Below are 26,434 nucleotides of genomic sequence, written 5' to 3' on the forward strand. Positions count from 1 at the left end.
GCATATTCATTTTTGAAAGTGTAACAATATTTTTATTATTCTTTCTTATTAAAACTGAGTAAGAAAACTATTCAAGAAACACATGGGATGGTTACTAACAATGTAACCTGGCTACATTATATATATATATATATCATTTCGTGTTCATTCTTAAAGCCATGCTAGTTTTATAAATCAAATTCTATAAATATTAAGGAATGTTTAATTAATTATGTACAGAAATTTAGAAATATGCTGAGTGTGTCTACACATATGCATTTACTGTGCAGTAACCAGAATTACTGCACAGTCTGGGCATGTGTCTACACATGCACACCCATACTGCACAGTAAATACGGTGACTTATGTCAACTTGAGTCTCCAGTAAACATGGTGACTTATGCCTGATTAGTTACTGTGCAGTAACACACATGTAGATGCCTCACGGCTCAGTAATCCAGGGGGACCTCCCTGCTGGGTCTGCCCAGCCACTATGGCTAGGGACAGACATTACACCTAAACTGGCTTAAGTGATCAGAAACTGGTTTAAACCTGTAATAGAACAGATGTTCAGTGCACATAAATCAGTTTGAAAATGTCTGAAACCAGTCTGAGATAAAACTTGTTCAATGTAGTATCAGACTTAACTGATTTGGTTCAAACTAGTTTATGCAATGTCTGTCCCAGACCCCTTGCTGGTTTAAGATAAACCAGACTCCCCCAGCATCCCAGCATGCTCTCTTGGCTGGGTGGGGCTCTCTGCTGCACAGTAGGGCTGGCCTGTCCCCTCTGCTCCCTGGCTGAAGCTCCAGCAGAGACTTGCAGGCACAGCAGGGTCTGCCTGGCTTCCCCCTGCCCTATCCTCTCCTGCCTCACTGCTTGCTGCTTAAGCATGAAATCCACCCCTAGCTCCCTCCCTCCCATCTCTCACAGCAAGGACCCCAGGCCCCATAGACCCTAGCCATATGGTATGCTAGCTAATGCAGATGAGTGTGTGTTTCTCCAATTCCACTGGGACAGGCAGACAAAACAGTGACCACTTAGGGCTGTTTGGAGCTAATCAACAGGTCAGCTGGTAAGCTGCTTAAGAAGACTTTGAAGTACTGGAGAGAGGCTATTGTCTTCCTGATCGGGTGATAAGCATTGTTATCAGTCCTTTGCTGGCCCCGTTTTTCAGCTCCCCCCTCTCTTCCTCAGCTTTCTTGCCTATCAGTTTGCTTCAGACAATAAAAAGAAGCAGGGAGGGAGATTGAAAAGCTCCGTGCCATTAACAGATGCATAGACTGCACACCTCACCTTGCCTCAGAGTGCTAGCAGGGGGCTGGGGGCTGGAAACACTCCCGCCCCTTGAGCAGCCAGTGGGGAAAAGCCTTGGATGGTGCAGGCAGACCTCCCTAATCAAAATGTCCCGCTGAGGCCTGGCCATGCCTCCCTCCTATCAGCGCTGTCCAAGGGAAGGGAGGGCTGCTCTAGTGCCCACTGGCTTCTAGCCTGAGCCACTGCAGGCATGTGCCTGAATTGCCTCAGTCCAGAGAGAATGTCTGTCTGGTTATAAACCAGTTCAGCCTAGCCAAGTTAGACTAACCTGCAAAGATTGAATCAAGCCAGGCTCAGGCTCTTTGACTGTCAGTCCCTAGCCTATGGGGCCAGTCTGAGCCTCAGGGTTTCTGGCTGGCTGTCTCCTCTAGTTTCAATTTAGGACTGAAGTTAGGCCCAAGTACTGGACGCTGGCTCTGGCTTCAATTTGAAACTAAAGCTAGTCCCAAGTGCTGGCAGCCATGTGGCCAGAGGCTGGAGCTCCTCCTGGTGGCCACAGGGGCAATTGGCAGGATGCTCTGACCTGGAACTCAATTTAGTCCCAGGTTGCCTGCACATGTAGATGCTGGCCTATTCCCTTTTACTGAACAGCAAGTTACTGCACAGTAAATGTCAGCTGGTGTAAATGCATGTGTAGATACATCCACTGTGTAGCAAAAAGTACAGTAGAAAATTTCTGTTTAAAAATCTCTACAATCATTTTACCTGAAACTTTTACCATATAGGCCAAGAAGTACTAATAGTCACATTAGTTCTTCTTTTCCATTAACCACTTACTTTCAGTACATTGATAATCAGGCCACATCTTACAGGATGTTTCTAGAAGACAGGAAAGAATATAATAACCAAATTCTTAGGAATATGGAAGAGACAGACACATCATAAATCATTTAGTATAACTCTGTGCTGCCTCAGGAATTCATATTGTACAATCCTTTTCATCAACTAAGCAATTTTAGGCTTAAAAGTAGTGGTTTTTGTCCTTACTACTTCTGCTGCATTAGATTAAGGGTGGGTCACTGGCAGAGGGCTGTTTCAAAACCTCACTTCTCTATGGTTGGAAATAGGGGTGCACTGATATTTCAGTTGGTTATTGGATCAGCACTGATAAAAGAAGAGATGACATTATTGGCTACTAGCTTTTTTTGGTTGTTGTAGCTGATAATTACAGCCGCATTCTTGGAGCACCCTGGCAAATGTAGTTTGTTTCCTGTGCCCTGCTGCTGGACTGAGCCTGAGGAAGACTACAGGTCACAGTGAGCAGCAGGAGGGGAGGGACACCAGGGAGCAGTAACAGGGCAATGCATTCAGCAACAAAGGGACCATTACTGGCTCCTGCTGCTGCTGCTGCCCCAATCATGGAAATGCATTTTGTGCAACAGGGGCCTGAGCACCAGGGCTGTCATGGAGATGTTGGGCTGCATGCAGGTGGAATAAGGCATTGTGTGAGGGACATTCTGCTCCTCTAGGCACTGGGCAGCTTGGCAAAAGTGGCTTATCCCCGGTGGCTGCAGGAGTTTGGCTGTGTGAGCTCTGCTGGTACTGAGACAACAGTGTGTGCTGGGGCTACAAATGCACCTGGCACCACTGCCCGCATGAGAACTCACCCTGACCACCGAAGAAGACAGCACTGGCTGTGTGGGGAATAGAGCTGCAGGTAGGAGCTGTGGGTGAGGGGGCAACATGCATGGGAATAAGGTGGTCATCACCTTACTAATCGAGGGCTGGAGAAGGTAGGAGGTGTGTGTGTTTTTGTGTTATAAATGCAAAACAAACAAAAATGTTTATTTGTCAGTAATTTAAAATGCCTTGTATGATTACTAAATATCAATGACCAGATCGGCCAATATATTGGTCAGCTATCAGTACTGATATCAGTCATCATCAGCTATCAGTATTGGCCAAGAAAATCTTTATCGGTGCACCCCTAGTTGGAAACCTTCACATTTCTTACCTCAGATTATTCATGGCTAGTTTCTACCTTGTTTTGGGGACATTATTCTCTATTAACTTAAAAAAGGGGTGGCCAAACTGCACCACAGGTGCCACAAGTAGCACAGGAAGCTTCCTGGGAAAGCACAGGGAACACAGTGGCAGATACAGTAGGAAGCAGAGAGAAGAGTATCTGATCAAGCAAGTAGGGCAGGGTAGGAAGGACAAAGCAGAGCAGCGTATGGTCTTGGAGAAGTAGAGCTAGAAGGGACCTCAGAGGTAATGTAGTCCCACCCCTTGCCTGAAGCAGGATCATCCTTTTCCCAACCATCCTGTATATTCATAATCTAACCTCAATCTTTCCACAACCTGGACCTAGCACCCTAGCCTGCCACAGGTAAAGCAGGGGAACCATGGCAGCCAATGTCCTGCTTCTGTAAATGTTGTTAATAAATGCTCAAGAGGTCCCCAGTACAGGTGTAGTGAGCTACATTTTATAGCTGGACCTGCTACTAGATGATTTTGTATTCCTGGTGGTGATAGGGTTAAAGTTAACACTAGGCTCACCTTGTTCATGGCATTCCAAGACACTGATGGCAGGACTTCTGGCCTGAATTTTGTTAGAGTTGGAAAGCACATGAGGAAATAAAGGTAATGTTCAAAATTTAAAAGGGAATTTATTAAGGGAATCAAACATAGGATGGGAAATAAAAAGGAAGGGTAATAACACAGTAGATACAACAACAGTAAACACACACCAACATAGTTTACCAATTACTAACAAGAGATATAGATGATGAACAGTAATGCAGAAGTCAAAACTGCAATGGACAGAAAAACAGCAGCAACAGATCAAAGGGTTAGAGATCTAGTAAAACAAGCCAAATGTCAGTTCAGGTGGTTGAAAGACAAAGGCCACAGGAGACTGGGTTTCACTGAAGCTGCTTCTTCCTCTCCATGAGAGAGATGAAAATTCTTCACCCACCTCAGTCTAAGGCCAATTACAACCATGTACTAACTTGCACTAATGTATACGAATCAAACCACAAGAACACAACCACCACACACAAACTTGCATCCATCATGACCACACTCATACCACAAACAGCACCAAAGTGCAGGTTTATATAGACTTCAATCACACGGCTTTCACTATCCAGTTATTGGAAGTAAAATTCTTATTAATCAATGTCTATCACTCAGTGACCACTCAGTCTTTCTCACTTTTGATGCATACACCTGTCACTCAGCAAGTGTCACTCACTTTTACCTTAGAACCAGTCACACTTTTCCCAGTACTCATTCTGACCTGACTGCACATGTCCAAGTGATCTAAATGGGGCAGCAGGTCAAACGTTTATGATCTTTCAGAGGCAGAGACTTTTAATACAAAGTATATACTGCACATGTTCAACCTATATAGTTAAAATGACATAATGTTGTTAATTCCATATTAACTCAATCCTCACTGGTAACAGAAGGCCAGCCCCCACCTCTCCTCTTCCCTCCCCCCTCCCCCCCGCCTCCCTCCAGGTACAGAGGAAGGCAAAATACCCCAAAGTTCACAGTCCAGTTATGCCATGGGGTAAAATTCTTTCCTGACACCAAATATGTATCCTGAAACCTGTTACCTCCAGCCCAAATATGTAAGTTGGCTGACCCTGAGCAGAAGAAAGGACTTTTAGCTAGGAACCTCCAGCTTTGCTTCTAGCAGGAGAATTGGCATACCCCAGCTGAAGTCCTCAGCTTTGTCTGTAGCCAACACCCAATGACTCTGGAGAGGGTTAAAAGCACCCTGACACTTACAGCAGAAAAAACGGGGAGGTGGGGCAGGAGCAACCAGCAACACCCAGAAGCTGGGAAATACTCATAATAGAAAATAAGTATAGCTATGACTGGATCACCCCCAACCAGTGGCTGTCCAACCTCTCCTTGAATGTTTCTAGTGATGGAGAGTCCACAACTTCCCTAGGCAGTCTATTCTACTGCCTTGCTGTTCTCACAGTAAAGACATTTTTATGTCTATCCAATCTAAATGAACTTTGCTGCAACTTCAGGCCATTGGTCCATGTCCTCTCTGCAGCAAGAGAAAAAAGATGCTTTTCCTCTTCTTTATGGCAGACCTTTTGTTATTACTGGTAAGACTACTATCATGTCACCTCTTAAGCACCTTTTTCTCAAGCCAAACATGTCTAGCTCCCTCAGCTTCTCCTCATATGACTTGCGTACCAAGACCTTGATCATCTTTGTTGCCTGCCTCCAGACTCTAACTTTTCCACGTCCTTTTTAAAACGTGGAGCCCAGAACTGCACACAGTACTCCAGATGAGGCTTAACCAGTGCTGAGTAGACAGATGCTATCACCTCCCATGTCTTGCACTTCATTCTTCTGTAACCCTTCTGCTGGTCATCAGTCAGCAGCAAGAAGGGCCAAGTTCACATTTTAGGGTACTCCATAAGTTATACCTGTGGCTTGAGCCCCCACCCAGAAACCTGGGAACACTAAATGTGCTGGGGTGTTCCATGTAAACAAAATCCCATCCTCACAAGCAATGTATACAACCCACCCCCCCCAATGTATTACAAAGAATAAAAAAAAAAAAAACAAAAGAAAACACTAAATATTTTTAAAGCACTGTTAACTACAAAGCAAAGAGTATAGGTGACACCCTTTTAGGAGGGAGACTTTACCCATACCCTGGCAGTGTGGGACTTGGGCTCCCTGACAGGTAGTTCTAGGGGTCTTCACCCCTCTACCTGCCCTTTAGCAATAGGCTGGAGAAGGGGACACACACCAGAGAGTCCTATGAGCTGCTCCTGGGGTTCAACCCTGTTTAAAACTGCCAGGCCTAATACCTGGGCAGCCAACCCAAGGTTTCAATTCCCTCTTCCTTACTATTAATCCATTAAAACCTCAGAAAAGGGGAAATAAATGGAGGAGAGAGGAGTTCCCAGACACTGGAACAATTGTCCTCTTCTCTTTCCCCTACCTGACCTTCCCCTTCACTATCTGCAAATTCCTTCTCCTTTGGAGGAGACTTGACTCTCCAGCAGCCCCTAGAAGCTTCTCCTCCTCCCCAAACCAGCCTAGAGCACCTTATAGCCCCCACATGACATCACCCTGGCTTTGTCCAGTCAGGGAGTGCCATACTCCAGTTTTTCTCCTAACCAATCTGCCTGAAAAGTCTTTGCTTCCGTGGCCAATCGGGCCAAAAGTTTTACATATTTTTCCCAGATACAAGGCCACCAGCTTTACATGTGCAGAGCACATAACCAGAACAATCAGGGCCATCTTGTTCACATAAACACACACACACACACACACACATAACACACACACACTACAAACCACCAAAAGCATACACTTCACAATATACAACTCAAGTGTGTGTGGGTGCTGCACTTCTATTGATGGAGCCCAAGACTGCATTGGCCTTTTGTGCAGCTACAGCACACTGTGGTTTACCAAGACTCCCAAGTCTTTTTCTATAGAGCTTCCATTCAGCCAAGTGTTGACCATTTTGTATTTGTGTTTTTTATTATTCCTCCCGAGGTATAGCACCTTGCACTTGTCTGTATTGAACTTCATCCTGTTACCATCCTGTTACCTCCAGCCCAACTTTCCAATCTGCTGATATCCCTCTGAATCTAACACGTTCACAATCCTTCTCAGTTTTGTGTCATCTGCAAACTTGCTCAAGAAGCTTTCTACGCCAGCATCCAAAACATTAATAAATACACTGAATGCCGGCCTTGGTCAGGATGTATAGGGCAGGGAGCAGAAAACAACAGCAGATTAGGTCGAGGAAGGGGATTGGAGTGGCACTCAGGGAAGGTATGGGGGTAATTTCTGGCTCACCTGCCAAAAAGTTTGGCCCCCAATGGCTCAAATAGTTCTTTCTTTGTTTGAAACACAAAACTTGGTTTTGAAGAAGCGACCAATTTTAAAACTATGGTGCAAATGGAATTGGTTATCAGGTCTTCAGTGTCAACCCTAATTCTGCTTTGTGAGAATAGACAAGTTTCTTATCAACTGTAGATAGAACCTGGAAACTAATAGTGGTGCCATGAGAAACAACATACCTGGTCATATCATTTATGAGGTGAAGGACACTGAATGCTTAAAGACTCAGAAGAAATATTTAAGAATGATTACTATGCCTTTACATGAGCATTTTGTTAATGAGCCTATGGTGGTGGATAAACGTAAGAAATGAGAACAGGATCACATTGCTGAGGTCACCCAAGAAAGCAGAAGATTGTATATATTAGTAGCAGTAGTAGTGAGAAGCTCTGAACTAAAAAAATATAAAATCTGGTTTCTAGGCTTGGTTAAAAACTTTTGTTGAAACTACTTTTGGAATGGGAAATTGATTTTTTCAATTAAACAATGTTTTTTGATAAATGTCTTAAGTCTCCTAAAACTATTTAGACATTGTATCTTCCTTTAAAATAAAATTCTGCTTATGTGGAATGGAAGCTGAATTTTTTTCCCTGTCAAATCTGAGAAATGGTTCTCAAAATATAAGCATTTGCAAGCCCAGGAAGGTAGTGAGCCAAAGTAGAGACATTTGTGATGCAGGCTCACATTTAAAATGTTGGTCAAAATCACTGGCCTCATAAACAGTGGAGAACTCTGACTCACACTGCATTTAAAGTTCTGCTTTAAGGGTGTTGGTGAAACATCCTCGGGGAATGTATAGCTTGTTAAAAACTTACAATTAACCCTTCTGGGTTAATGACTGGGGAACTTAAGGCTGATGCAAGCCATTTTGTTATTAGGATGGAGGAAAGAGAGATCCAGCAGCATCCCACTTCAAAACTGAACAACAAGTGTGTTTGAAATAGGAGTAATGAGGAGACGGCATTAATATAGAATACTAACCCGGGGCCAAGAAAAGAGAAGACAGCAAGGAAGATAGAGGCAGCTGACTCAAAGTAATTCTGGGTAGAAGAGTTAGGAAAAAGCAGTGACAGCACAGGACTCCAGCAAATTCTAGGAAAAAATGGAGGCAGCAGTAAAGTGTGATGAATTAAATAAAGGAAATTATCCCTTCCTCACCTCTTAATCTTCAATTATATTAAATAGTACATGGAATAACAACATTACTATTCAGAGGGTCAGAATGTGGTAGGTATGTGTGTAATATAAAATAGAATGTAAAAAAGATATATATATAATATAGAAAAATATACAGTGGGTGGGTAGGTTGATGTTTTAAAATACAAAAACTTTTTAAAGAAAAGGAAAGTACCAGTCAACTTGGTGGTAGAATGTGGTATGCTATCATGTTAGCTGTGCTGTGGCAACATGGAGAAAGAGTTTCTTTTCTACTCTATTGGAATCAGGAAATGGAGAACTGAAGTAGCAAAATCTTGACTCTCAAAAAAAGGAAAAAACAATCAAAGTTTTCTGCTAAAGAAAAAGTGTGTAATCAAGTGCTCAAGGGCTCCTTAAATTCAAATTTCTATTCCTTAAATTTCTTAAGTCGTTAGCTTCTTCCTATTAACAAAATGGTACATTCCCACTGATTAAATGTGTAAGTGTAAGCAATTGAAGTTTCCTATAAAAGTGCCCTTTTCTATAACTAATGCTTTCATTGACTCAGAGACATTTATACTGAAGAGTTTTCATTCCTAACATACCTATGGTAATTATCCATGTTCTACTGGTGGTTAAATTGTATATGGGATATATAAAAGCCATTAGGATAAAACGTCAAAACCAAAAGGTTGCAATCAAATTTTAGTATACAAATGCCTACTGCTGGCTTCTCTATATTCATTGCCAACTTTTGGCAACCTTGAAGGAAATGGGGTGTTAGGTGATTCCGAGGTTAATTACCTGCCGAAATATAGTTTTGATATTTAGTACCTGAATTCTAAATTTGGCAAACCTAACCAGGATATGGTAGGTTTACAGGCTGGTATATTGTATCATTAATTGTTATACACTTATTAAAAACTAGTTTCCTATCTTTTATTCATCATGGGTGAGGGAAGAAGTGATTATATGATAATATGGAAGCTGTTTGGGCAGTTAGAAAAGACAGTAAATCATTTTGGACAGGCATCAATTCAAACATATTATTCTTGGGTCTATTAAAATAAAGTATCTTTGCAAAGGAACTTGCAGATGTGCTTTATTCAAAGGCACACTGTTAGATTTGAAGAAGCTTAAGTTCATTAGTCTCTGAATTTATTACACTTGTCTGATATGGTTTGAAATGCTCATACTGATGTAACATATTAGCTGAGGATAATCTATTTGAATTTATGGGGTGTGCTCATTGCAATATTGGTGAATTTGCATGTGTAACTTCTGAATGCTGACAAGAATTAAACATGCAAATTCTTGTGCACTGTGATGAATGAAAGAGAATGTTTTCCTTTAATTATGGATTCAATTAAAGGTGAATTGATTAAAAATGCAGTATGTGACATTTTCCATAGTTCCTGGAAATGGGTTTTCAACATTTCCTACACAACTGATCCATTTTCATTGTATTTGTTAGATCTGTATTCAAAAATCTCTCGAGTGCAAAACCCTTTGATATCATGGATTCATAATTCTGATTCATTTTTACATCTGTTTATTATGGATGTGATATTGGTTCCCAGCTAGACTGTTTTGTGCAAGAAGCAATGCAGTGTGGGATGGGCGACTTTAAAACAAATTTGAATATCTGATAGTCTGGTCCAGGCTTCCAAACCAAGTTAAAACAGCTTAAGTACTTCTCTAAATTTGTGCTTTGACTGTAAGGGAGCGCTAGAAACATTCCACAGGCTAGAATACCTGGAGTTCAGTGTACTCTGATCATGCCCTGTACATCTTCCGGTATAGTTAATTCATTGGAAATTGGCAATACACAGAAACCACTAACTAGAAGCCCTGTTCTGACCTGAAGAGATTGCCTGCTGTACGTTCCACTGGGTATCAAGCCCCTGCTAGAATGGAACAGAAAGAATGGATTGTGATGTAATATGTATTTAGCACACTTAATTCAAGTTATGAAACAGTTTAATGAGACTCTATACTCTGAATACTGACTTCCTGTAATAAGTAAATAAAAAACTGCATAGTATAATATAATTTACAGATTGGCAAGACCTAGAACTCTGGGTGCAAATTCCTTTGTCTCTTCCTTTATCTCAAATGAAAATGCCTCTGACTTTTTCCCTAGGTTTTGTCTTGTATCCAACACCTGATCTGCAATCGGAGGTATTGCAACCAAAACTTGGCCTCCAAAGTCCATCTCTTGCAGCATTTCAATGACTACACCAGTGGTCCAGCTAAGTTCAGTAGTTACAGAGAGTAATTGCATACAGTTACTGAGATGGAATTTATGTGGATCTTGTAGTACCATGAAGCATCACAATAATAGCTTCTGATAACCCCAACCTGTCACTTTGAATAAATTGCAGTTACTGGGGGATTTTTTCAAATTTTACTCTAAATCCTGTAGGATTCAAGAATAACTGCTGTGTGCTTCAGGTGTAGTGGCTGTAATGCAACATCTTAAAGAAAGAGGCACAGACAGTAAAATTAGAAGTCAGCACTCTGTTCTCTGAAGTAAAATTACATTTTTCTAATACAAAAAGCTGGGCTGTCAGGTTCTTGTTGCAGAATTTTAGAAGGGCTTGTTTGAAAAAGAGAGACCTCCACAGTAGAACAAATGCAAAAATTTTGAAAGCATCTGCTCAATTTGCATTTTTACTTTCCTACATTAGATAACACTGAAAACAAAGTTGTTGTTTTTCCCCTCTTTTGCCACCGAAGAAGGAAAAAAAAGAGAACCAAAATATCATTACTTTTTAATGTCATTGTGTTTGTCTTGATTACAAAGAAATAGCATTTAAATCAAGACCTCCAATATTCCCATCATGATTCAGAAAGCCCTATAAAGCCAATGTTTTGCTGAGGAGATTTTCCCCAAGGAGTCATTAAGTATTTCTTCTTTTTTTCATGCTTAAGGAGCAAAGAAAATCTCTTGTCATGTAAGAGTTAGAGAGTCATGACTATCTGGCAGTTTATTTCATTATGAGATGCTTTATTTTAGTGTAGTTTATACAGATGTCTAAGTGACTGTGGTAATGCTATAACATTTGTATGTGTTCCTGCTGGCTAACAACTTGCTTTTCAAATTTAAACGTAAGTGGTATTCTAGGTCGTCAGTCTTTTCCTGACCCACAGTACCGAGACGTTGACTCTCCTCCCAGGCCTCCAATAAAGCAGGATCAAACCCCCAGTTCTGCCACTTTCATATGCTTGAACTTTCAAACTATAAAACAACAGGAAATGTTCTAGCAGCCAAATCCTACAAGAACTGGAAATATAGAGCTTTGCTACATAAGGTTTTATTAAGCATATTTTTCAGTTGTGGGCCAAAATGGCCTGAAGGAAGTATAATGTCCAAGATTTTTCTATTATAATTCCTCTAGCTGAAGGGCTCCAGACCAATTCCTGTCTGTAAGGTGGTTTAAAAATTAACTGAAAAGCATTACAGTGTTTTATGGACCTAGGGGCTGAGGGTTAAAGCTGAAAATGGTAACTCCTATCCTTTTGTATACCCTTGCATTGACTGCCACCAATAAAGGCCATAATCATGGACATATTCATTGACTTCTCTACCACTTGAAATTGGGTGACACACAAAGATGCAGAAACTCAGAAAGATTCCACGTACAACCCCGCCTTGACAAGGGTGGTTCAGAATGCTTTAGGAGCAAAGACTTTAGGAGAAACTTATCAATGCAATTAATTATGGGACTGATCTATATTCTATGGTCAGATTATTACTATCTGGCAGTACTCCATTTGCTCTTTTCCATTTGCTGCAAGTGTGTTGTCAGATGACATAAGTGGCACCACTGCTCCTCCCCACACACACACAGACAAAACAAACCAACCCTTCCTACACACAGCTAGGAGCTAGGTAAACTGATGACATTGTGAGATGCCTAATTAAAGAACCTAGATTTAGTGTTGTTAGCACTTGTGGAGTTTTTTTCCCTCTTACAAATCTCACTGCTTCTAGTGTTTTCCTTGAAGTCCAGCCCCTGAAATTAGGTGTCTACATGAAAACTGGTATCTTCATTTAAAAAAAAAAAGCCTCCCCTGTTATAGAAAGGCAGGATTTAAAAGGTAAATGACATAAAAATAAGCCAAAAAGTTATATTCCATTTTTTATTCTTATTTTCTTTGGGGAATTTGACATGAATTTTTGAAAGCTTGGTAATAGTATACAAGTACAGTGTTCCCTAGCCAGTCCCTCGCTTCTAGTATAATTGCCATTTATGTGTTACACACTGTGCCAATACAGACTCAGCAGCTGGTATATGTCTCAGATGGCCGAAGCCGACTTGAGGAGGATAGCTGATTACTCGGCCGTCAGGCGGGCTGGTGGATGGAGAGGCGGGACACAGTCTATTGGTTGCAAAATAACTTTTACTTTAACTTTACTTACGCTGCTGATGGTCGCGACGCAGGTGGTAAGGTTGCTTACGTAGTTACAGGTAACAAGTTGCTTGCATGGTTACAGGTAACTGGTGACCAACACCAGCCGGTGAGTTTGTAGACAGTAACGAGCATGCAGGATGAAGGATACGTCAGGAACAGGCGGTGACGGGGAGATGTTGGAGGATGGCCAGTCCGCCAGCTTTTCTCTACCACGTGGCAAAGTTCTCCATACTCTACCACATGCTCAGAGCTCTCCGACTTGGGCGGAAGCTGCATGGATTTTTATACGTTTAGAGTAGCCAATAACAGACTGCCAGGTGGGAATAGCTAATGAGGCAGAACGTACCAAATTTGAAAGTAACTGCGGTTATTCAGGGCAGTTCTATTGTGACAGGGGCACTCAACTCATTTGGTTATGACATGCCCTCTTGACCATGTCACAATAGACAAGGGAATTAGGTTACAAGTAATTTTCATCTAGAAACTCGTTGTCTTTACAAGGTTCAAGTGGTAAACGGGTATATACATAAGCAGATAACTTAACAAATCGCTTTTTAACAAACTGTAAAATACAACAACCCATACATACAACAGTGGCTATTACTATTAATGGTAAACACAAGGCAATGAGGGAAGTCAACAATTGAATTAATTAAGACGAAGCACCCCATCCTATTCGACCCCTGGGACTTTCTTCATTCCTTTCAAACACCCTTCTATTTCTTCTACTGTCACCTCTCTTCCCAGATCATCCCTTTTCTTCTTCTTTTAATGTACAGGTTCCTATAGAACCTTGCCTTTTGTTCCTTTACTACTTGCTCCCTTCTGTCATCATCTCCCTCATCTCTTTCCTCACGTTCCGAACCCTCCTTGTAAAATATCCACTGTACTCCTTTCCTTCCTCTACCCATGGTGTTCATGCCCAAAATATTCTGTGAAGTTACGGACTGAGTCGTTACCTCTCGCCTCGAACCACGCGCTTACATTGAAGGGGTAGACCAAGGGTATTAACAAAAGGGGGAGCCATAAGCACGCAGTGGGGTCATTTGTCTATGAGCCATTAGTTATAGCTTTGGCCCAAAATGACAGAAGGTTCAGGACCGAGTTGGAGGTTTCAAAGTCGGCTCCGTTCGCCGAGAAACCTGTCGGTAACAGCAGGAATAGAGCGACGACCCTGCTCGCGACATATGAGTAGGTGGCCATTGTGGCATCGACCCGGATGTGCTGCAGGTTGGTGCTCGGTGATTCTCGTGATCGGGCAGTCACAGATTGCCACTTCGTCACCGCTGGGCCTGTAAGGGGACAAAACAAACGAACAGACAAACAAACAAAGAAAAGGGGGGCCATAATCGGTGAACAGCAGGGCGGCGAGTTAGCTAGTTGTGATGAGCTATGATGAGCGACTGGGTTTGATCGCCTTCTAGGAGCACAGAGTAGGTGCCAGGATACTGCTCGGGTTCACAGATGACGTCCTTGTGCACTCGCGGATGTGGTTGATGAGGGTGTGGAACGGTGACCCAGACTAATTCATCTAGGGGTGAGCTTCAGCTTCCATGGTGGGGGCTTTTGAAGCGCTGGTTCATCTCAGGGGGGCTTGTCTTTATATGAGGCGTTGTGTTGGTGACAGCGTTGACTTGGGTACGCCGTAGGACGTGGTTCCTCATGCCACGCATGAGATTTGTGGCACACTTGACCTGCAACGAGAGCTGGGAGCGGGATGGGCCAGTAGGTGTTGTCCATTACCACGTTTAAGTCGGTGGCATGCCCCCCACTCCATGAGTCTTGACGAGTTAGGAAACTAGCCTCTTTCAAGTCTAGCAGGTCTGACCCAAATTCTACTACTAGGCGCCCCAGCCACACAGCTAGGGTTTCACCAGGTTTCACTTTTGATCCTCTGCACAACTCCTGCAATTTGCCCCGGGTGCGGGTGCAGTATGTGGTGGTGGCACGGGTTGCGCCCTGTACATCAGTAACTTGCTTCACCAGTACTATCGGGTGAACTGCGGCCAGGAGAGGGTTAAACATGTCGGGCGGGAGCACTGGATACATCTTTCTTCCCTCATGGGGGGGCGGGTTTTCTTTCTCCGTCACTTCGAAGGGCGGGCTGTCTTTTGGCGGCACTCCAGGGGGCGGGGCCATGGGCAGTGATGAGGCCGGCCCGTCTCCTGAGGGAACTTTCGTGCCCTTTTCACTTTCCTCGGCGCCATTTTCTGGCAGCGGTGCCATGCGGCTGGCGCCATTTTCGAGCGTTGGCTCGGAGCCCCCCGCCGCCTGCTCCAGTGACTCCATGCTCGCTGTTCGCAATTGCATTTCTAGGTTGGCGTTTTCTCTCAATAACCCTGCTACCATTTGAGATAACGCATTTATTATTTTTTCCTTGTTCTATTTTGGACCTCCCCATTTTGCCGCGTGGTGGCCCTCGGTCTCCAGGCCCTCCTGGAGCTGGCCGAGGAGTTTGTAACCACGCGATCCAGGCACTAAAGCCGGACAGCTAAACCAGTCCGGTGGGGTGGGTTCCCTTCCTTCCCTCAGGTACCGGGTGCACTGGGCAAACTCTTGAGCGGGGGTCAGATTTTCCGCCTTCTTCGCCTTCACCCCCGCTAGAGACAGGGTCAGTGTTTCATTTGGGGACCGATAGCAAACCCGGTCACTGCCCATTACACACCCGAACGCCCCGGAAAACAGCTTTGCTCTCCATTCCTTCATGACTGCTCCTTCCCCTTTCACCAAGAAGTAGCCGTCAATGTTCCTTCCATCCCCTCCTACCGCCTGGTGGTAGGCGATATGCGCCCAGAGTTCATCTGCATTTTCCACGCGGCGGGTCCCAGTGCGCCGGGGCAGCACTCAATTAAATTCATCTCCACCACCATGCCCTTGGATCCTGTTTGTGACGCCATGTCTCAGGTGGCCGAAGCCGACTTGAGGAGGATTGCTGATTACTCGGTCGTCAGGCGGGCTGGTGGATGGAGAGGCGGGACACAGCGTATTGGTTGCAAAATAACTTTTACTTTAACTTTACTTATGCCGCTGATGGTTGTGACACAGGTGGTAAGGTTGCTTACGTAGTTACAGGTAACAAGTTGCTTGCATGGTTACAGGTAACTGGCGACCAACACGAGCTGGCGAGTTTGTAGACAGTAATGAGCATGCAGGATGAAGGATACATCGGGAACAGGCGGTGACGGGGAGATGTTGGAGGATGGCCAGTCCGCCAGCTTTTCTCTACCATGTGGCAAAGTTCTCCATACTCTACCACATGCTCAGAGCTCTCCGACTTGGGCGGAAGCTGCATGGATTTTTATATGTTTAGAGTAGCCAATAACAGACTGCCAGGTGGGAATAGCTAATGAGGCAGAACGTACCAAATTTGAAAGTAACTGCGGTTATTCAGGGCAGTTCTATTGTGACAGGGGCACTCAACTCATTTGGTTATGACAGTATAGAATTTAAAGTTTGCTGCCTCTCATGCAATAGGATAGCATCAGATAATTGGTGCAGAGAGCACCACATGTTCAATTAATGGTGTGATAAGAACAAACAACAAAGTTGTTACATTTTTTTTGTGAAATAACTTTGTGACTTATTCCTTGTTTTATCATGCCATTAATTGATTGAATGTGTGGTTGAGTGATAACTTAAGATGTGATTAACTGGTTAAGGACATCTTAAATGTAGCATGTAGATGGGGCCTGAGTTACATCTGCATTGCACTTGGAAGAAAATATAATAGAGCTCATTATAATTACTGTAGAGAAACATTAATTGTCATTGCCTAATTTCAAATAAACTTCAATGGAACTGTTAGTAAACAAATTACCTGCTATTCAGGCAGTTTGAACTTTCCTCTCCGTCATGAAAGACACTAACTTTAGGCTCAGACACACTGAAAAACTTGTTTATATATAATGATTGTAATGCGTACATCATAGTATATTAGGTCAGCTCAGATTTTTGTTCCTTTCTCTTCACCCCTTGTACTCAGTGACTTGTGAAAGACACTAGAATTACAGAGAAATTAAAGTGGACTTTACACCGTGGCTGCTTTGTACTACTGCAGGGCATATCATTGGCATGATAAAACAAAGAATGGCATGATAAAAAAAAAGTCACAAAGTTATTCCACAAAAAAGTGTAACAACTTTGTTGTTTGTGCTTATCACACCATTAATTGAACATGTGGTGCTCTCTGCACCAATTATCTGATGCTATCCTATTGCATGAGAGGCAGCAAAAGATGCTACATGTCTTTTCTGTCAGGAACCTCTAACTTAAATTTATATAATCCTTTGATTTTGGTTTCAGTTCTCAACTGTGTTTCCATGTTTCTCCAGTTTCAGATGGCAAAAAGGACATGCGAACAACTTCTATTGTGGGAGATCCTTCATTCACTGTGGCAGAATATTGCTGAATGTCAACCCAAATCCTGATTCACTTCAGATACAAACACTGGATCCAGTTCTATAGCACTTTTTTCATGTAGAAACATCTTTAACTCATTAACTCAGTGGTCTTGTGATATGTTTTCTTCAACCTTGCTGCTCTTATTTTCAAGGAGTGACCCAAGGTAAAAGCTAGATTTGAAATATATTCTATCCAATGCAATATAAAGTAAATACATAGTATTCTGTCCTGCAAGCTATGTTTTTATCCTTTCCTTCTGATGGACATTGAAGATGGAGATGGTAATGCATGTATTGATTATGTAAGGCCTTAAATTTAGATGGGCATTTGAAGGTGTTTTATTTTTATACTATATGAGAGGATAATATTGATGCTAGAAAAAATACATTATTTTACATAGTTCAATTATGCATATTAAAAAGAAAATACTTTAAAAAATCTTTCTGTGACCTGAAAATGGTTTGGGTAAAAATACCAAATCTAAAATTTTAGCAGATAGTTGCCAACTTGTCAAAAATACAAGACTATTTCCAGTCTATGTAATATTAAATGGTACATAGCATTTTCTAACAGTGCCCTGTTCAATATATTTTTTTTCAAATATATAATATAAATATCCCTTGTGAGTGTTAAAAGCAAATACTGTGCCTAGGTCACCACCCTAGAAACCAAAGTGATAATCTTCAAAGGAAGTTGCTTTTACAACAAGTGATCGCAGACCATATCCTCTGTCTAATTAATTGAAAACTTGCCATGTACTTTTAAATATGATATTGGGCAGATATACTAGGCATACAAATCAGGGATAAGATGATCAGGGTGACAAAACAGGTCATCCACTTGCACTATCGCTGAAATTCCTTTACTTCAAAAGTATTCTCCATGCAGCAGAATTCCCAAGTGGTCATCTGTCCTCTACAAACTCAGCTCATTAATGTGAGATTCCATGACTTTTTGTACCTCATTATAGATGCCAGTCTCCTTTGTAGTAGTAGGTTTTTTTTCTTGAAGTTTCTTGAATTAGTATCCTTTGCCCTTCCTTGTCCCTGTAGCAAAATCCCCATTTGACTACTATCAGTAAGAATGAAACAGGTTCTGCTCTATCAGTCTTATAGAAAGAGAAGGTTGTGACAGTTTCTATTTCAAGTTTCATAAGCATTTTGAGATACAACAGTTGTATCCACTGTTTTGTATGTACAAGATAATCTCACTTAATACTTGTCAGACTCTCTTAACCTTGCTGCAATATTTCTGATGCATATTAAGGAAATTAGAAGGAGGAGAATTATAGCTCACTGCTGTGCACAGATTTTAAGATTCTCATAAAGGTACCGACTGCAAAACTGAGAACTATTTTATTCTCTCAAGTAGAGAAATCAGATGGAGTCTAATCTTTTTACATCAGTTGATAACATTAATACTTTCCAAATATTACTCCCTCTGCTGAAGCTGTTTAATGTTACAAAGAGATTTGGGTTTCATCTGCAAAATTTCTCTAGGGTAAAACTTAGTCTAACTTGTATATGCATATTGACTTTAAAGAGCAAAGTAATTATTCAATTATATAGTCCCTTTTTCTGATCATGATTCTTCATCATTTCAATTTCTGGTTTAATTCTTGTTTACTTTTATGCCTTTACATTCCTTATCAATTTTATTAGAAAATGTTAGTTTTGTATTTTTATCTTGCAAGTCTTCTTTATATGGCAATTCTGCTTGTACAAGTATTGTGTGAATATTCACTGTCAATAAATACTATGGATTATAGATATGCCTTTTTTATCTGTATTATAGCACTAGGGGATAATACTTTGCTTTTCAAACTTTATTTTCCTACCTCTTATCCTTATTATGTACATCTCTTCATTGTCCATCTTCTACCTCTGCCCTGTTCATATTCCTGCAGTGTTTATAATTTGGCTCACTTGACTTGAATTATTAATTCTTTCCATTCTTTGTTTCTGATCCAGAGTGTACTGAAGTCAATGAATAAATTTCCGTTCAATTCGGTAGGGTGAACCTATTGTCAGAAGCAGTGGGAATGTTGTTAGACCACATAATTCACTCTGGAAGGCTGCCTGTAACACTCAATGTGAGTCTACACACTGACTAAAAGAAAACTGTTCTTGCAAAAGAGGTCCCATTTATTCTTCCCTCTCTGAAAGGATGGTGTCATAACATACTGGTGTTAAAGGACCAAGTGCCATATACTTTGAAGTCAATGGGTGTCTTTCCACATGTTCCAATGGGCATTGAGTTATACCCAACATATGGGTGTAAAGCTTCAGATCATGCACATAAATGATAGGGAGAAAAATAATGTATAGTCTTCTACCAATTGTTCATTTATACCTTAATTAACCATTAATGCAACTTTGGTGGTGATATGGGTTGTGTTAGATTGGTCATTTTTTATGTTTGTTTGTCTGTAAAAAAAAGAAATGCATGGGTACCAAGCACTGAAAAGTTCAGCCACAAGCTACACATGACTAAACTGAACAATTAAAATTGATCTATTATATAACCTTACCTATAATGCTATTGTTGTACACTTCTATGACAGGGAGCTGATAGGCTCGATGGGGTTTATGCTTTAAATTACAAAAAAACGGAGAAGCAGGTATGACAAAAACATACAGCTCTAGTACCAAAATACTTCCAAAAGACCCTAGTTTAGTGAGATAAAATAGTCTAAATTGTTTGGTTTCATGATCAGGAAATATGACTGTTAGAGCTAATGTGTGAATTATGATGACAGAAATGCTTACAATATGACTTTCTTTCTTTACATCTATTTTCTCACTCTTCCATCTCTACCTTGAGTAAAGCCACCAGCATGTGCCACATTTTACAGGTAGATGTCAGCAATGATTTATTCTGCCAATGGTGAGCCTGCCAGTAATAACATGCATGTAATTTTTTGGAATGAACCCCTTTGCCCTCTTTGTGAGCTTTTGACTTCTTACATCATGTAATTTACCTACCTTGGGAAAACTGCAGAGGAGGAAGAGACTATGGATGATAAGTGCCAGCACTTTAGGGAAGTGTCCTTCAAGCAAGTGAATCAAGCAAAGTTGCCAGCACATAATTATCCCTTTTGTGAGTTTCACTGATTTTTGGGGAGTGAGAGCAATTGAACTTGAGCTTTTTTTTTGGCTTTGATTTGCTAAAAGCATAAATGCAGCAATACTGCTTTTGATTTCCATACTAAAGGGAAGCAGCTTCCAGTCAAACAGCAAAATATTACTAGATCTACTTTCCTAAAATGTCGTTTCCTCTTTCTTGCAGCATACCCTCTGCTTCATTTTATTGTTCTTAAGCTTTCCTCCTTGTCATTAGAACTGGTGGTTTCCCTTGAAAATGAAATTTCAATGTTGACATCCCCAGGTATTCACCATCCTTTTGTTAACTAACACTTGTGTAACAGATGGTGGGAATGAGTAAGCCTCTTTTTGCTCCAATAATGTAAGAAACAATCAATCAAAAACTCCTACCAACCAGCTTTCTTCATAACAGTCGCATGGTATCCATTGCTGCTTAAGGAGAACACTGATTGAACTTCTGGGGGCTTTTTGAGTTGACATTGGAATATGGCCAACCTGTTGGCTCTTTTTATTGCTTGGCCTCTTGCCAATTTATTTTTTGATACAACTTCTCAATAGTTATTTTGCTTTTTATGATTTTTTTCCTCTCAGTGTTGCATTTTCTTCCATTTCATTTCCTCCTTTTTTTTTAGATTGAACTCATACTAAGAACTTGATCCATCATCAGATTTCTTAAGTACCTCTGTTTTGGTATATGTGGATGATATATATTTAATATTTGGCTGGACATGGACAAGAACTAGCACCAAAACCTTGGGGCCTCTGTGATGGACACAAGCTCTTTTAGTGAGCATTACCCTAGCAGCAAACCTTGATTTTGTTCCTGGTTCATTTTGTGATGTTGGAGAATATATAAGGGAAACAATCTCTGGATGCTGCCTAATTAGAATGACTGATGTTTGCACTGAGGTTTGCAGACAATGCTGGCACAGAACTATTCTTTCACATTGTGATAGTCTAGTGACAATTGACACAGGAACAGATTCTGCAAAAGCGAGGAGTAATGCATTTCTCTACTTCTGGTATTTCTGGGAGAACAGATAAGACTTACGGCTTGATGTGAAGGTTGCAAAATCCCAACTACATTGAAACAATCATAGAAACACATTCCAGAACTGGGAGCCCCTTACAGAAATCAAACTCATACCAATAAACTTCTATTTTCTATTTCTATTTTCTCTTTCTACTATTACTGGTACTAGTAGTAATATTTTATTATTGTTGTTGTTGTTGATACTAAAAATAAAAAAAATCTTCTCTTACTCTCTCAAACTGCTTGACTTCCAAGTCTGTAATTCAGGAGTGGACAATTATTTGGGCTGCCTAGGGAAGTTTGGGGAGCTGTCATGGGCCAGGTCAGCACCCCGCCCCCCTTCCCCCCTCCCCCCCCCATGAAACAGCTCACCAACCTCTTAATGTTGGGTAGCACTGTGGGTGGGTGAGGAGCTAACATGGGCACAGGTGGGTGGCAGCTTCAGCGGGGGCAGCTCATCCAGGGACCCCGCCACCACCAGTGCTGCCTCTGGGCTGTCCTTCCTCCCTGAGGAAGGGCTGGAGCTGCTGCATGACTTTGGTGTTGGCAGTACGGGTGTGGAGGCAGTGACAGCAGGACAGAAGCTGCTGATGGGCATCAAGAAAAAGTGGGATCTAGCGGCAGGCGCAGCCACCTCTCCCTCACCACTGCACAAGCCCGTCTCACTGCAGCTGCCCGGATCCTGCACCAGGGCTTCCCTGAGACTCCTCCCCAGCACCAGTGCTGCCACCCCACTAGGCATGGAGGCAGTGCTCATGACAGCAGTGGCAGCAGGAGGAGCTGCAGGGCAGCTTGGGTGAGGGCTCCAGGCAGCCTCACTGAGCAGGGCTGTGGAAGCAGTGAGGCGGAGACCATTCTTGCTATCAGGTCCTACATTTTCCTGGCACTAAGAAGCAGCTTTTGCCTGGCTGCCACCGTCACTCATTATAGGCAGGGCTGTACCACTCTCTCTCCCTCCCTCCTCCCCACCCAAACCATCCTGTAGCTACAATATGTCCTGATCCACAACATCCTGGCCCTATCCACAGCTCACATCAGATCGCACTCTGCATGCTGGAAGCTGTGCTGGGTGGGAGCTGGCATCAGCTGTGCATGCTGCTAGTAGGTTCCTGCCAGGGATTGGGGCTGAGTCTGCAGGTAATCCTGCTGCATCAGCACTTCAGATCAGACTCCAGGCAGTCACCGCATCCTCAGCAGGAACCTGCTGTTTCCAGACTATGGGGCGGGAGCTGAGAGCTGGTATAAGCTCCAGATGGGTCTGGGATGTCCTTGCCCATCTGACACAATGAAGCAGCTGGAGCTGTTGGCTCCCCGCAGGCCAGATCCCATGACTTTGTGACTGCCCACTCATGGGCTGGATACAATTAGTTGTCTGGCTGTATGCAGCCCATGTGCTGTATTTTGCCTACCCCTGCTGTAGTTGCTGCTATAGCTAATCTATGTATAATGTAATGATCTTGCCTTCTGGTTTTCTGGCAATTCAAAATTACTAGAAGTTTACTTTTCTTTTAGTTTACAAAATTACAGAATTACTAAAATTATTGAACTACATGTTCAGGTAAAGGCATCATGGGATCTTTTGTACTATCCACACAATTGCACCACCTGCCATTCCATACATACATGGCAGGAGGTGTAATTGTGAGAACCAGCATCAGATCTAATCATGCTTTACTGCCAGTGCAGGAAGAGCCTGGGATCATGATGCAAGTAGCAAGATCCTGCAGTTAGGAATCCTGCAGCTGATGGGACTCCCAGCTGTGGGATTAAATGAGGTGGCCCTTTGGCTGTGAGCTCCACCATCAGCAGGACTCCCATTCATGGGAGCACATGGTTCATTGCCTGGCTGGGAGCCCTGTCAGATGATGGGCTCCCAACCACAAGGGAGCATCTAGCCACATGTTCAGTTAATGGTGTCATATGAACAAGCCACAAAGTTACTACACATATTTTGTGGAAAAACTTTGTGGTTTAGTCCTTGTTTTGTCATATCACAAATTGATTGAACATGTGGCTAGGTCACAATTTAAGGTGCAGTTAACTGGGTAATCATGCCTTAAAGGTTTATGTGCAGGAGGGGGCAAAATCAAAATGACTCAAATTTTGAGCAGAATTTTTCCGGAGAATACAGATTGGAGCCAATTCAAACTATTTGTGGGGAATAATTTTATCCAAAGAAGTGAAAAAAGATTTTTTAAAGAATTAAAAAAAAATAAGCTCAGTATTTTGAAAATGAACTGTTTTGATTTTTAGTGTTGAAACACCCGAGGCTTGTATCTTTCTGAGTTATTTGTATTTTCAATTTGCTAGCTGTAAGAAGATACTTATGGCCATTTTGTTTGCTAAGAACTCCTGTTATGTTTTCTGAGAACTCTGAAGTATTTTTGTTAGGACTTATCTTAAATTTCTGCTGGCTCTGTATGATTAGTGGGGATCCTGGTTTTCTCTGTTAAAAAATCCAGTTTTTTTTTTATTAAAACTTCCAGGACCCCCCACACCAGCTGCACCACCAGCAGCCCAAGGAGTAATGGACCAGAGGGGAAAGCTGTGCTTCCCTCACCTCCTCCCACTGCCAGTCACTTGTATGCTGGCCTGGGGCTCTACCCCACCACCATGGCCTGGCTACTGCCACTCCCCTGAAGCCACCTGCACTGGCCCCCGCTTCACCTCCCCTCCAGGGTAGAGCTGTGGCTCAATGCTTGAGCAGCTGGTGGTGGGAGGACATGAGGGCAGTATGGTCCTCCTGATCCATTACTCCTAACACTGCTGGTGGTATGGCTGGCATGGAGGTCCCAGTGGTGGTGGCAATGAGTCTACCCTGCTCCACTGTCCCATGCCAGGTCCTGCCTGCTGGTCTGGGCAGCTGGTCTGGCAGTGGCTCCTGCCTGTGCTGGTCTGGCCAGGCTGCAGCCCTGTACCCAAATGTGGGCACACAAATATGGGGGGGAGTGATCCCCCATGTCCCTGATGCATCATATATGCCCTCCATCCCCTGACCTTGCCTATGACCCCCTCCGAATTTACCTGCAGGGAGCTGCAGGAACTGCTTTCTATACTTAATTAAGCAACCGTGTCTTTAAACAGCAATATTTGAAATACAAAGGAACCATACGTTTCTCTAATAACAGTTGTTTTATGAACTAGCAAACATTTTTTTTCTTTGAGGAGTGCATGTGATCATGAATGAAGATCTTGCTATAATACATATATTCAAGGGAGTACTTAGGGCTACCGTGGGGACAGAGAACTTTTAAATATTTTAATTTCTATAATATCTAAAAAACAAATGAGTGGCCTTAAATTGTGATAAATAATGATCATATTTTGTAGATTTACCTTCAGTATAGGTTTCCTTTTTTTAAATATGGAGTTTCTATAGTTTTTTGTGATCCTGTGGGTTTTAAACTGTAATGTTTTTGTTGTTGTTCACCATAGATTGAAAGATTCCCCTACTTTTAATAGACATCTCTCTTTCTCTGAAATATAGGAAATATCTCTAAGAATTATAGAATAATATTCCCATGATAGAAAAGTAACAGACGCTATCATGGGAGTATGTGAAAAGGTCACTTTAAGCTACCTTTGTTTTGCCCTAATCCTACGATTTCTGGATCAGCCCTAACATCTTCAGGGACCATTCAAGTAGCTAAAGGATCACTGGGAAAGCAGTCACAACCTTGAGGCTACAATCAAGAAGTACGGGAGAGGGAAGAGGGATGCCAGCTATCAAAGTGATTCAAAACTGCTCTACAGTGTAAGTGAATGAAGGCCAGAATTTTTCATAACACTTTATAAGTGTGCATACTCTATTAGAAGTGACAAATAGAAGTCCCAATCCTCTCCCAATAAAAAATGGCCAAAATCCCTTTGATTCTAGTGAAGGCAGGATTAGAGTTTATATTTTCAGTCTGATAAACATTTGAGTTAGAATATTTTAGATGCTTCTGAAAAAGACCGTCATTGACAAAGGTACACTATTTTGAGAATGGCAGAGAGCTGTTCAACTCTTTATATTCATTTGACATCATTTTTTGCCTAAGCAGTTCTTTTGCATGCTGAAGTTTTCTAATACTGTAAGAGTGATGATCATAGAAGTGTTTGAACTCTGATATGCCACTGAATCTCATGACTCAAAATTAGTAAGCAACTAACCTGTATGAGAAAACTAGGACGTTTTATAAGCGCTCTCATTTGAAGTATGTATGCTGTTTTAAACAGGAACTATTGTGTGGGTGTGTGGGTGGGTGTATAGGAAGGTTAGTAGGTGCGTGGGTGTATGAAATGGAATTTCATGAAATAATACATGAAAACTCTTTCTACATAATTTTCATGCTGAACCATTTTTAAGTTCTCAAAATGTTTTAAAATTGCTCATCTACCACTACAATCTTGTATGGAGGAGGAAAAAAGTTGTATAAAGTGGAGCAATACATTAAAGCCCTGCAGACCACATGCTAAATGGGTCAACGTGTTTTGTGATGAATTTTTTTGGATTCAGAGACATGTATTACTAAATGGTTTACTTTATGTGTTTTAGGATCAGGTATATTAAAAATAAGAAATAATGAGGTCATGCCTGTGGGGAAATTGTTCCGAATCTAGGTAAATTGCCTTTTGAATAGTGATTCTCAAGTTCCAATAATAGGAGGTTGACTGATTCAGCTTAGATTCAGAATGCCCACATTCTATATAAACACAAGTGATTTTAGGATCATTACTATAGAGGTATTTGGAGAGTTGAAAATTGTCAGATATTTAGTTTATTAAAGGTTTTGTTTTTCTGTATTGACTTTTTTTGTTTGTACCCAGTTCTTCAATGTATGGAATCAGATCCTGCAGCCAAAATTGTTCAAAATACAGGCCAATTTTATTTTAGCTTTTGTAAAGGCATAAAGGATTTTCCAATATTATAGGTATAAACCCCACACCTCAGACCTGGACAATCTGTGCTCAGCAGGGTATCTGTAGCAGGGACAAAACTGGTGGCACTATCCCCATGGTTCCCCAATCATTGTCTGACTTAGCACCAATTTAACTGTTGGCTCAAATGTAATTGTTTCCAGGGCTGTTAGGTGAGCCATAATATATTGGTAGATAACAACAGCCAAATTATCTGATAGTGGAGCTTGTTCGATGAAGCCACATATTGGTAGCTCTACACTACCCAGGGAGTTGTCCAAGCTGAGAGAATGCTTTGATAGCTAGCTGT

The 26,434-nt window shown here is 41.8% G+C and overlaps 1 long non-coding RNA gene across 1 annotated transcript in view; it reads left to right on the plus strand.

Annotated features, from left to right (window-relative positions):
• LOC109280294 (uncharacterized) overlaps positions 1-26,434 on the plus strand; it is a 49,095-nt gene that overhangs the window by 10,377 nt on the left and 12,284 nt on the right. The window contains exon 2 of the long non-coding RNA XR_002086565.2: positions 17,019-17,251. This is a non-coding gene — a long non-coding RNA (uncharacterized LOC109280294). The remainder of the gene's footprint in view (positions 1-17,018; positions 17,252-26,434) is intronic.

This window comes from Alligator mississippiensis, chromosome 1 (genome assembly GCF_030867095.1).
Source record: "Alligator mississippiensis isolate rAllMis1 chromosome 1, rAllMis1, whole genome shotgun sequence".
Taxonomy (NCBI): domain Eukaryota; kingdom Metazoa; phylum Chordata; order Crocodylia; family Alligatoridae; genus Alligator; species Alligator mississippiensis.